We start from the raw sequence: 14,217 nt of genomic DNA on the forward strand, positions 1-14,217 counted from the left end.
GGGTTTATTTTAGCTTCTCTCTTTGCGTATTTGTAGCTCCTTTCTCTTACAGAAACCTATCTCCCGTTATTCTAAATAAGAGAAACCTATCTCCCATTATTATATTTTCCCAACTCATTTATAAAACCAACTGATCAAAAGTCCACCCACTCATCACACAAGTCTCCATGAGACAACTGAGCATTTCCAGACTACTGCCCCTCCCTCATGCCAGTGGCTAAGCAGACCCCTGTAGTGGGCCCAAAGCCCACGACATACTGCAGTAGCAGCCACACAGGCCAACAGGTACCAGCAAACCACCAAAAGGAGCAGCTAAGTATTCCTTTCATTATTCCATTATGTCAATGAATAAAACCATTTTAATCATTCTGTAACTGATGTGCTTAGACTATAAAATCTTAATAGCATTCTTTGAATGAGCTGTGTAAAGCTTTCACGTTTGTCAGATTTCATTCTGTATCCACAAGTATCCATATATGCTACACATCCCAAATGTGTATCTGCGGAATAAGATGGGAAGAAAAGGTGTGGACACACCTATAAATAATCCCAGCAACTTGGCTGAGGAGGGAGGACACAAGTTCAAGTTGAACCTGAGCAATTCAGTGAGATCCTGACTAAAAATGAAAAGAGCTGAAGAGGTAGCACAGTAAGGTTTCTCTGGGTTCAATCCCCAGTACCAAGGGAAAACTTTTTTTTTCCAGGAAAAAAGTCATTAGAATGACTGCTGAAGGTTTCCTCATCCTTTGTTTTGCTCCTGTTTTTGAAGGGCTGTTGGGAAAGAGTGGGAGGAAATTAAATTTTCTTTTGAGTCAGAATGAGGGCTTTAAATCAAGGACAAGCAGCGCGAGATATGGTGTGTCTCAATATGTGAGAGGTACAACATCTTGAACATACATATCTCAGTCTGTATGCTTAAGACACTTTCATGTCGTAAAGTTTTTACTTCACATGGGTTTTAATACAGACTAGTAATCACTTCAGCCATTGTAAAAAGAAAAAAAAAGTGGGAAATACACTGCTGTCCAGTAGCAAAACCTTTCAAAGAACTATTGGAGTTTAAATTAAATCTTTGAAAAATAATCTCATTAACAATATGACAGGTTTTAAATCAAAGTCAAGCAGGTCATGAGCTTTTTGACTTAAAGGCAGCATTATATATATAGTAAAAAGAAATGACCAAATTTGGATTTGAATGTGATTCTACCAGGTGCTAGTGGCAAATGTATAAGTCAACTTCATGTTGTTATAACAAAATGCCTGCGGCAGTACACTTGAGAGGTCTATTTTGACTCACTGTTCTCAAGGTTCTAGTCCAGGATGAAGTGGTGCCATTTCTTTGGTCCTCTAGCAAGAGCAGCACATCATATCAAGAGAGCATGTGGAATAAATCACTTCTATCATGAGCCAGGAAGCAGAAATGAAAACAAAACATGGGACATCATAGTCTGTCCCTGTAAGGGCTTGTCCCCAATGACCTAAGGATCTCGACTAGTCCCAACCTCCTAAAAATCCCACCAACCTACCTACCAAGCCTTTTAAATATGGACCGTTGGGGGATATTCATCATCCAAACTATACCACCAAGTTACTTTTACTTTATGAACTTCAAGTCTTTTTTAGAATTAAGTGAATATCTCCCATTTTTTCAGACCTATTATAGAAATTCTTGGAAAAGAGATACTTGCAAATATGGCTGCAAAATTCCCAAATGGTTAAAGATTGAGATTTGGGGGAGAGGTGCTGTACTTGTTATTGTCAATATTACCTTCACTTTTAGTCAAAAGATATTAAGAATTTCAAAAATAATATTACTAGTGGTTTTTATTTGTGACTTAAAAACTAATTTTCCAAGTTTTCTGCAATAAAATTATATGAAATAAAATTAAATTATATATGGTATGTAGGTTGGTGGGATTTTTAGGAGTTGGGGACTAGTGGGAGATCCTTAGGTCATTGGGGACAAGCCTTTACAGGGACTCTGAGGTCCCATAATGCTTTCTGTTTTCATTTCTGCTTTCTGGCTCATGATAGAAGTGTACTTGTAATATTCTGGAAATAAACTTTGAGAGATTTCAAAGATAAATTATTTGCAATGTCTTTTGCCTAATGACTTCTGAAACTTCTGTATTTTGCCACAGAAATGGTAAAATACTTGAATTTATATGCACATAATTTTATCTCTGGAAATTGGATACATTTAAATTCATGTATTTACTTGCAAATGATTTATATAGAAAGATGGCTATGAAATTGCTCAGCTCTACTTACAATCGTTCTGCTTTCCATAGTCCCCACCTTGATTCTAATTTATAACATACATTCTAATTTATAACATTAAACAATTCTGATTTTTTGCCAGTTTGTTATAGAACTCAAAATATGTTGCCTTAAAAATGTAAATTTGATATAAAGGCCTCAAAATATTCTAATGTGAGATGCTAAAACTTATCCATGATAAGTCAAACACATTGGCAGTTTGGAGGGCTGGGAATAATTTTTTTTTTCCTCCTACAGTATTATCCCCCAGGCTTTAAGTCCTCAGAAAATTAAAAATGTGTTTATGGTTCTGGCTTTCAGAGGTGTTCTTCCATAGTTAGAATTCACACTGAAAAGAGAAGATGAGGATTAATGATGAAAAAAATGCATGCTATATGACAAAATTTCATATATGACATAAAATTTTCTGACACCATTTATCTCATTGGATAACATGTCTTCTCAGTAGCACCAGGGATTTTGATCATTCCTAATGTCAACTTAAAAAAAAAAAAAAAAAAAACCTCTCAATTTCTCTAGATGACCCATTACAGATCCATCCTGTGTGATTTACATAATTCTGCCAAACCTAAGTTAGTAAGTTTAATATGATTTCTATCTACAGATGAGTTTATCAGGCTTGGGCTATTTCTTTTATTTAAAATCTTAAAGGGAGTTGTTTGTAAGCTGGCAAGAATGTCCGTGAGAACGCTAATTAGTACAACCACTTTGGAAAATAGGAGATTCCTTAAAGACTAGGAATGAAAACTACCGTATGACCCAGTATCCCACTCAGTATTTATATAAAAGAACTAAAATCAACATAATGTATTGATACATGCATAGCAATATTGATAGCAGCAGAATTTACAATGGCCACATTATAGAACCAGATTAGGTGTCCTCAGTGACAGCTGGATGTAGAAAATGTTGTCTACATATGCAGTGGAGTTTTACCCAGTCACAAAGAAAAATGAAATCACATCGTTTGCTGGTAAATGGATGAAACTGGACAACATTGTGATGAGTGAAATAAATCATACTAAAAAAAGTCCAAGGTTGAAGATTTCATAAGCAGAAGATAGAAATAAGGAATTTTTTAAAAGGTTGGAGTGAAGGGAGAACAATAGAGTAAAGGAAGGGGAATGAGAGAGAGGAAGAAGAGATGAGAAAGGGGAGGCACACAGAATGAAATTAACCAAAATATGTCATGTGCATGCATGAAGCTGTCACAGAAAGTTCTCCTTTCATGTATGACTATAAAGCACTGATGAAAAATAGATCAGTAGGGCTGGGATTGTGGCTAAGTGGTAGAGCACTTGCCTAGCATGCGTGAGGCCCTGGGTTTGATTCTCAGCACCACCTATAAATAAATGAATAAAATAAAGACCCATCAACATCTAAAAAAAATAGATCAGTACAAAAAGTGTTCCTAATAATATGTGAACTGTGGTGAATGGATTGGTTGCATTTCAACTTTAGACTCTTTTAAATAAAAGAAAGTTTTTATTTTGAAAAGAATAATACATACAAAAAAAGTGCATAAAATATAGATACAGTTTAAAGAATAATGATAAATTTTCATACCTACCACCCACGTTAAGAAATACAACTTCATGAATACCTTAGAAGCTCTCTAAATACTTTTCCCCTATTGTGTGTGTATTAGGATTTTCTAGAGAGAGAAACAAATAGCGTGTGTGTATGTGTGTGTGTGTGTGTGTGTGTGTGTGTGTGTGTTATAAGGAATTGGCTCAGATGATTACGGAGGCTAGCAAGTCTAAAATCTGCAGGGTAGGCCAACAGCCTGCAGTTAGGGGATCTTATTTTCCAGCTCAAGTTAAAAACTGCTGTTGAATGTGATATCCGAAGGCAGTCTGCTGGGGAATTCTTTCTTCGCTAAGGAAGGCCAGCCTTTTAGTTCTACATAGGCCTGTAATTGATGAGGCCCACCCACACTTTAGAGGGCAGTCTGCATTACTCAAAGTCCATTGTTTAAAATGTTAACATCCAAAACACACAGAAACACCCAGAATAACATTTGATCCAATATTCGGATATACCTTGACCCAAGCAAATTGTCAAATGTGGCATAAAATTAACCATCATAATGCCTCATTCTTCCTAGAGGTGACCATTTTTTCCCTTCCTCATCTTATACTTTTGAAAAAATGTGGTAAACCATATCTAACACGACCTTTACCATTTTAATGACTTCAGAATGTACAGCTCAGTACGGTTAGATACATTTACATTTTTATGCAACCAATTTTCAGAATTCTTAATCTCATAAATCCAAAACTTCATAATTATTAACAAGAACTATTACTTTCTTAATTCTCTCCCCTGCCACTGACAGCTACCATCTATCTGTCTCTACTAATTGACTATTATAAATACCTCATATCTACATACAAAGTCTCAAATTGGTTTATTTCACTTAGCCTAATGTTCTAAAGTTTCATTTATGTTGTAGCATATTTCAGAATTTCCTTCCAAGGCCCCAATAATATTCCATTCTATGTATGTATCACATTTTGTTAATAAATCTGTTGATGGACATTTGAGTTGCTTCCACCTCTTGGCCAATGTGAATAATGTTGAAATCAATCCGGATGTCAAATGCCTCTTTGAAACTGTGCTTTCAGTTTTCCTGGGTAATGCCCGTCAATGGAGTTGCTGGATCCTATGGTGATCTATTTCTGATTCTTTTGTGGAACTGCCATATTGTTTTCCATGATAGTTGTACCATTTTACATTTTCACCAAAAGGGCCACAAGCATATCCAGTATCTCTGTGTCTTCACCAATACTGGTTATTTTCTTGTTTTTCTGATAGTAGCCATCCTAACAGGAGTGAGGCAGTATTCAGACTTTTGTATTAGTAACTTTATTATTTTTACAGTTGTTTATAATCTACATCTGTTTTTTCCAGTATACATTATTTAGTTTCAAAATAGCACACATCTAACCAAGGGGGAAAAGTGCAGTTATTTCCACTGCTAAGTGACAGCTCCGAGAAGATTCACTGCTTTGTCTGTGGTTTCGATTTTCCTGAAAGTTTTCAGAGTTCCTTGGGATTCCAAGGGCAAGGACATCAATGAGTCTTGGGAAAACTGGGCCTACTACAAGATAGTACTTTGTGAAGGAATTGAGTAGGCAGTAAGAGTATTGCAAAGGGAATTGGGTTGCTCTGTATTTTCTGCTTTCAAGCTAATTGTTACCTGCCTCTGACTTTCAGGTGTGTCAGTGGTGAAGTAAGAATCTTATTCCGGGTATCACAGCATGGAGAAAAAAAGAGAAAGAAAAGTGGTGTTATTGTTTGGATCTGGAATGTTCCACAAAGGTTCCACATGTGTTAAAGGCTTGGTCCCCAATTCAACAGTGTTCAGATATGGGACTTTGGGGGCAGTAATTAGATCATGAGGGCTCTGATCCACCTATGGTGGACTGGACTGCTGGGAGGTCCTGGAAACTCTAGGCAGGGGGGAAATGTTGGAGGAAGTAGAACTCTGAGGGCCTGCCCTGGAAGGGTATTTATTGTCTCCAGGCCCACTCCTCCACCCACACCTGCAGACTCCTGGCTCCTGTGAGCAGAGTAGCTTTCTCCTTTCTTTGGCCACTCCCTACCACCATGATGTTCTGCCTCACCTCAGGCCCCATGAATCCAGCCAAGCATGGACGGAAACCTTTGAAACCATGAGCCCAAATAAAGCATTTCTCCTTTATTTTAAATTGTCATGTATTTTGTTCATAGGCACCAACAGCCTATGACCGACGGTGGTACAACAACAAAAGCCCTTCATTTCGTTCTCTGGTCATTTTGTTCCAGCCTCTACTGGTTGCTATATATTTGTGATCTCCCTTCACAGCCATCCCCAAACGTCCTTTCTCTCTCTCTGCTGGGTCTCCTATTACCCGCATTTTCTCTCTCTCAGTCTACCGTGTTTTAGTTGCTCATCCTTCAGTAGCTTCTTGAGGAAGGATGCATATGAGATAAAAATGTTCAGATTTAACTGAGTGCCTGGCTATCAAAGTTGAGCTGGGAAATAATTTTTTTTTTCACCGAATTTTGAAGACACTGCCCTATTGTTTGTGCTTCTAGTGTTGCTAAATTGAAACTCTGGAGCCACCAAGAATCCTTACCCTTGAATATTTTCCTCCCCTTCTCTCTGCCTTCAGTCTTCTGAAATTCCACAGTGGAGGGCTCTGCTGTGGTTCTGTTTTTACCCATATTGCCCTGCTGTTGGTAGGCCCTTTCAACCTTTCAATTTTAAATCCTTCACTATTAAATGGCTATTTTCCACCTTATAAATGTGACATCCATTCAGATTGTGGTAGGCTCAAAAAGGCCCTCTTTTCAAGAAGTCCTTGTCTAAATCCCCACAACTGAGACTGTAATTATATATAGCAAGAGGAACTTTGCCCATGTATCAATTTAAAAATCTTGAAATAAGATTTACCTGAATTATTTTGATATATCCAAGGGTCCTTTTAAGAGGAATACAGGAAATTGAAGAGGAAGTAGGAAATGTGTTGAACTCTAGATAAATTTTTTAAATATTTATTTATTTATTTTAATTAGGTATATATGACAGCAGAATGCATTTTGATTCATTGTACACAATTGCAGCACAACTTTTCATTTCTCTTATTGTATACAATGTAGCATCACACCATAGGTGCAGTCATACATGTACCTAGGGTAATGATGTCTAACTCATTCCACTATCTTTCCTGCCCCCCTCCCATTTCTTTCCTACCCGCCTTTGCCCAAAGTTCCTCCATTTTTCCTATTGTCTCTCCCTGCACCCTCCACTATGGATCAGCATTCACTTATCAGAGAGAACATTTGGGCTTTGGTGTTTTGGGGATTTGCTTACTTCATCTAGCATAACATTCTCCAACTCCATCCATTCATCTGCAAATGCCGTAACTTTATTCTTTTTTTAATGCTGAGTAATATTCCATTGTGTATATATACCACAGTTTCTTTATCCATTGATCTATTGAAGGAAATCTAGGTTGGTTCCACAGTTTAGCTATTGTGAATTGAGCTGCTATAAACATTGATGTGACTACATTACTATAGTATGCTGATTTAAGTCCTTTGGATATAGACCGGGGAGTGAGATAGCTGGTCAAATGATGGTTCCATTCCAAGTCTTCTAAGGAATCTCCATACTGCTTTCCAGAGTGGTTGCACTAATTTGCAGCCCCACCAGCAAGGTATGAGTGTGCCTTTCCCCCATTTATTGTTGTTTGTATTCTTGATAACTGCCATTCTAACTGGAGTGAGATGAAATGATGAAATCTTAGTTTTGATTTACATTTCTCTAATTACTAGAGATGTTGAACATTTTTTTAAATATGTTTGTTGATCAATTTATATCTTCTTCTGAGAAGTGTCTGTTTAGCCCATTTTTTGACTTTTTTTTTTTGGTGTTAAGTTTTTTGAGTTCTTTATATATCCTGGAGATTAGTGCTCTGTCTGATGTGTGCATGACAAAAATTTGCTTCCAAATGTAGGCTCTCTTTTCACCTCTTTGATTGTTTCTTTTGCTGAGAAGAAGCTTTTTAGTTTGAATCCATCCCATTTATTAATTCTTGATTTTATTTCTTGTGCTTTAGGAGTCTTGTTAAGGAAGTCAGGGACTAATCTGACATGATGAAGATTTGGGCCTGCTTTTTCCTCTATTAGGTGCAGGGTCTAGATAATTTATTTTTTGTAGGGGGAATTGTTTTGGGGTGTTTTTGCTTTGTGAGATATCTGTTTTTGCTAAGTTGCTTTTGCTTGGTTTTGGTCAGTTTTCTTTTTGGTTAGAGGCTTTCCATAGCTATCTGGTAATTTTCAGTTTGTGATCATAATTGAGATGAGACAAAAAAATTTCTGAGTCTAAGGTATTGTTCTGTGTTGATGGCAAAAGGGGGGTGGTCCTGTGCATAGTGAGATGACTAGCAGCATCCTTGGCCTCTACTCACTCAGCTGAAGTATGTCCTGTCTTCCAGCCCCAACAATCAAGATGCTGCCCCGTTTCCTGCGAGCAAAATCACCCTGGATAAGAACTACTATTCTAGAACCGTGTGAGCAGCTACCTTTAGCTACAGAACCACCAGTGTAGATTTTAGTTTTCTCTCTTAGGATCAGATTTCCAGGTTTCCTCTAGTGACCTACCTAGAGGGCAAAGTTCTGACTGCTCAGGACCTAAAGAGAGTGCAAGAAGGTGGACATTGACCACAGCAAAGTGATGCTGGAAGGAAGTAGGGCTGAGCACATCAGCATCCCACTGTCATTCCTTTAAGCTTCTGGATTGCTGGTCTAGGTGGGTAACCACCCAGTGCTTCTCAAAAACCCTTGTCTTCCTGCTTTGGCTGATTATACCATGGAGATTCCATAATTAGTACTGTAGAGGGCCATTGTTAGAACGAATCTTATCTTTTCCTTAATAGGTTTTCTTCCTTAAGAGTGTACAGTTCATCCAGCGGAGGCCTAGTCCCATGATACAGGATAAACAATGTTGGGCTTCTTGCTGAATAATGGCCAAGCATGCTGTGATTAGCATTCAGCCTTCACGTGTTCGCTTCATCTGTTCTCACTGCAGTGCCTCCAACATCATCCTGCCTGTCTACCCGTCACCTCACCCCAGTCCAGGCCTCATTGGTGTTGTTCTCTCCAGAGGATAGAAGCCTGTCATCTGGAGGTGTAGGAGAGGAGCTCTGGGAATCTAATTTGACTCCTTTCTCTTTATCACTTCCCAACATTTACCTAACATTAAGAAGTGTATTTCTGAGTTTTTTGATACTTTTTAGAGGAAGTTTAGTTAGCTAACTCTCCACACTGGCTAAAGTTCAGCTTTGGGCGCCCGGGTCAGCTAAGTCCTCTACCATTAGTCTCCTTGCCTTTCTGCTCCCCGCATTTTGTTACTTTTGCCTCCTTTCCTGCTCTCTCTGTGCTTGTTATTTTATCTTAAAAAAAAAACTTCCCCACTGCAGTTTCGGAAGGACACAAAATTTGATACATGTATTCAATCCACCACATTAATGTGGGATGCTATGCCACTATTGATTTTAGGGGCTTGGGTCCTGAATGTCCTCCTGACCTGCTTTATGAGCTGAAACTCTGTTTTCTTTAGTTTGATACTTTACATAGCAGTTTGTGATCCTCCGGCTCCCTTGAATTACTATTCTTTGCCATTATGTCTTTGGGAAAGTTAATTAACTACAACCAGAACATTAAGTATCTCAGATAAGGTCATCCTTTAATACAAAAGAAGCCCTGAACCGGACATTTTATTTTGGTCTATTAATATTGGCTGCCTTCACCTGGGTAAAGAAATGCTGTTATTACTCATGATTCCTATGGTTTCTGGAGTATCTTTGGTTGAAAAGATCTGAACCTTCCTTGAACTCCTGTGGACTTCTCATTACAGACTCTCAAAGCTAAGCTTTGAACTAGAGAACAATCAATTCTCTGATTCCTGCCAAGAGCACCTCTTGGAGGATGATTAAGGGTCAGCATGCATATTAACAATGTGGGTCTAAAACAAAGTTATTAATTTTCATCCTTTACCCAATGTCCCAATCATTGTTCTTAATAATGGAGGTTTTCTGACATGAGAGTACAGTCTATTTTCTATTTATAAAATATGGTTTAATTTGATTTTAGCAAGCGGTATTTGAATGACCACTGCATAGGGTCGTGGAACTAGATGCCAGATGCAATAAAATTAATATTCTATCTCTTCTGTTTGAGCACTTCATGGATGATCAGGGTATGAGAACAGGATATTATGGTGTGGATAGCATATTAGTTTTCTACATGGCTTTAATGAGTCACTACAAGAATGGATTACAAAATTCATACGTGTTATTTTTTGGTTCTGTTGGTCAAAAGTCTGATACCAGTCTCACTGGGCTTAAATCAAGGTTCTTCAGGCTGCATTTCTTTATGGAGGCTCCAAAGAACAATTTTGTTTCTACCTTACTTGGGTTGGTGTTGGAATTCAGTTCCTTGATTCTATGGGAGTGAGGTCAATAAGCTGGCTGGTCATAAGCTGAGGAAAGTGCCCACCTTCAGCTTCTAGAGGCCACCACACTCCTTGGTTGGTAGCCCCTTTCCTCCCTTTTAAAATACAGTGGCAGCAGGTTGAATCCTCATGTCAACACTCTCCCATGCTTCTGTGTCACCTCTCTCTGGCCACCGCCAGGGAAGTCTCTCTAATTCTCAAGAGGTGTGTGATTCGATTGGGTGCCCCCTGATAATCCAGAATCATCTCCCCATTTTAAGGAATTTGCTTGCATCTACTAGATTACATCTACAAAGTCCATTTTGCCATGCCAGTTCCTAGGGATGAGGTATGGACAAGTAGGGTGTGAGGGACCATCGTCTGCCTACCATGTATAGTAAATGCAATTTATCCTGCAATTAAAATATAAAATTATTTAAAATTAGCACCTTCAAAGCCCAACGCAAAAAAAAAGTTCTCCTAAAATGAATAAATTTACTATCATTTGTTTAAATGTGTTCACAGAAGATGGCAGAGACGCAACCATTTTTTTAAAACAGATGTCTATTTGTTTTTAATTGATACATAGTAGTTATGTTTGGGGGGTATGTGTGACATTTCAGCACATCACAAGCAGCTTTTAATAATATTTCTTCTCCTCTCAAAATTTGGTTATTTTATTTTTTGATTAATATTCATTTAATCTTTGGTTAAAATTCTTTGAAAATGACAAAACTTATACTTTTATCTTTTTATAAACATTGACTACCTGTCCCCAAAGCTGGAGCCATTGCCATAGGGTAGATACAAATAGGGCAATTTCTTTTTGTTATTTTTTAATTTTTTTTTTTTTTTTTTTTTTTTGTGAGTGGTGCTAGGGATCAAACCCAGGGCCTTGTGGATGGGAGGCAAGCACTCTACCAACTAAGCTACATCCCCAGCTTCTCTCTTTGTTATTCTTGGGCACCAACAAAGTCATTTAAAGGGGAAACAAATTAAAACGGAGATACTGCATAGTTTCAGAGGCAAATACTGCCTTTCTTTTCCTCTTACCTCGAAACTTCAGCGTATGATCCTAAGACAGACTGGCAATATTGTCTACTGTCTTTTATCATGCTCCAAAAAGCAGTTGATTATCTTGGAAGGGCTTCAAAAGCAATTAAGAAAATCCCTTATGTCAAGTTACATTTCAGACAGGACAAATTAGATGTATGGGGAAATGTCCTGATGAAGTACTCTAGAAATAATGAATCTGTGTACAATTTGTAATTGCTCCTGCAAAAAAATTTACAACATAAAAGGGCCTGTTAACCTGAGACTGGAAGTGCAATGATGGATTTTTTTTCCTTTCATTACAAATGCAAATGTCTTATGAAATTGAGCCCAGAGCATTTTTAAATGTCCAAAATGTAATTCAAAACATTGTTTATTACATTTCTGTCTGGGCTCTTCACTGGATCACAAGCTGTTTTGTAAATGCTGATTTTTCAGCCAGCAGGACTGCAGTGAAAAATGGCTGACCTGGCTCACAAATGTAGAGTCTGTCCGAAAGGGCAGCTCTGGGCCAGAATGAAGGGCCGGGTTAACACGAAGGCCACTGAAGGATGGTGACGGATGGCAACCAGAAAGATGTTTTAGTGTTAAGGTGTCCCTGAGATTACTACATTTGATTTCAACTCAATGCCCCAGAGACAGACAGATGCTCTTCAGTGTGCATAATCCCATTCTTCTCACTGCAGAATGAGGCCGACTCCATGGATCATGGATAATGGGTTGGTGGGGGCAGGATTTGGTGGATTGGGTGCTACAGGGTAGGGATCCTCAGTTAGAAAGAGGTATCATCTAGATAGGGTACCTTTATCACAATGCTGGGAAATTCAGCTGTAATTTTCTTCCCGTATGAACTGCTATTTCCCCTCTGAGTCAAATGATTTCAACTCTTCCAAGCGACTTGGCTTTTATCCTCAATTTTCTAACTTTTGAGGGATGGGTGTGCCCATTGCTACTCCCCCTCCCCATGATAAACATTAGAAAGTGGGATGTTATTATAGGGTTATTATACAATATTTATAGTCCACTTTTTTTTTTATTTGGGAAATGTTTGAAGATCTCTTAAATATGAACTGTTTCCAAATAACCTTGGGCTCATTTTTCATCTTGATCCAAATCCCATGGAAGCAAACCAATCATGAAGCTCTCTGAAAAGTCATTGGGAGCCCGAGGCTCAGAACCCAGCTGTGTAGCATGAACTATTAGGCCCAGTGCTGCTGGAAGCTTTCAGTAACCGAACCGCAGGGACGGATGCTCATTTAGGAATCAAAGTTGGTGCTTTGTTTCCCGAAGCCTTTGCCTGAGCAGAGCAAGTGGAATAAATCCCTCACAGGAGTTTAAATTGTTCAGACTTTATTTTATACACAATTCCTTTTGAGATGGTTCAACAAAGTGATGTCTTTTTTTTTGTTAAAAGACTAGGAAACAACAACAAAGCCAGTAAGAACACTGACTTCAGGGTCTTCTCATCCACAGGACGACTCTGATTTCTTAGTTTGCCTTCATTAATGTTCTGTTTCAATTTCATTGGTCCAGCTTTTTTTTTTTTTTTCTTTTTTCTCGGCAAGCTTTTCCTCTCTCCTCCCTCTCAGGTGCATACATAAACCCCGCCCCCCCCATGTCTCTACCTCAATCTCAGATTACAACTTGATTGTATATCTTTCTCTTAACAAAATATGTTTTTCTCTGTTTCTTTCCAGATTCATCAGTTGACACTATGCTAGTGCTTACTAAATATCTAAGTTCTTATCTAGGTCCAGTTTTTGTTTAATATAACCCCACTGGATAGTTCACTAATGTTGTGCCCATTTTACAAGCTCAGGAACCTGAGCCTCATGACAGTAAAGGTGAAGACATTGTTGAAATCTCACAGTTTGCATGTCTGGGTGATCTGGTTGCAGAGCTCCACTGGTACGCTGCTTGGAGCTGGCTCTGGAGTGGGGGAGCCTCAGCTTTCAGTGCATAGAGGACTTTGTTGAAATGCAGATCCTGCTGTTGATACATAGTATATCAAAGATGTTTGACCTTGAGCTTTAGTTTCCTCAGCAGTAGAAGAGTGATACTTGTGTGTAGAAAACAGAAATAACCCTCATAAAAGTTGCTGTATTTTGGATATGAAATGTCCTACTAAGTCCCATGTATTAAACACTCGGTCTCCAGCTTGTTGTGTTATCAGGAGTGGTGAAAACTTTAAGAGGTGGGGCCTTGTGGGAGGAAATTAGGTCATTCCCAGTGTCTCTTAAAGGTAATATTGAGACCTTATCACACCCTCCCGCCACAATACACTGTGTCTCCATGAGCCCAAAGGCAACATGGACAAGGGACTATGGACTGAAACCTCTGAAACCGAAACCGTGAGTCAAATCAAGCCTCTTATCTTATTATCTCTGGTATTTTGTTATAGTAACAGAAGGTTAATAAATGTCTATGGCCCTAACAGGTGCTTGGTAAAGTTAAGGTGTTAGGTAACCCTAAGTCCTCAGTGTGCTAGCCTCAGCTACATAACTTGCAAATGAAATCAGCTGATTTGTCTGGGCGGATGAGGAAAGTGGTTTATTATGTTGCCTTTTTCTGAGTTAGCTTCAAGCATCACGTATTTTCAGGTTGGTAGACTTCTCAGTGTTCTAATCCATCCTGGCAAAGGCTCTAATCTTCTCTGAAATTGTACCAAATCACATGTTTCCGGGTGTATTTATTTTTGATCTGGAACTTTTATGTTTCACTTACGTGTGCTCATTAATGTGATCTTCGGAAAAATGTTTTGAATCAAGAAATGAAGTGAAGCTGCAACCACCTGCTTCTGCTTTGCATCACATCATGAAGAGCTGGTGGGCCGGTTTGGTACTCTGAGAAGGGCAATGACCCATAGCAAATGCTTCAGCAGCCGTCACAATCCTCCCTGG

This window comes from Ictidomys tridecemlineatus, chromosome 1 (genome assembly GCF_052094955.1).
Source record: "Ictidomys tridecemlineatus isolate mIctTri1 chromosome 1, mIctTri1.hap1, whole genome shotgun sequence".
Taxonomy (NCBI): Eukaryota; Metazoa; Chordata; class Mammalia; order Rodentia; family Sciuridae; genus Ictidomys; species Ictidomys tridecemlineatus.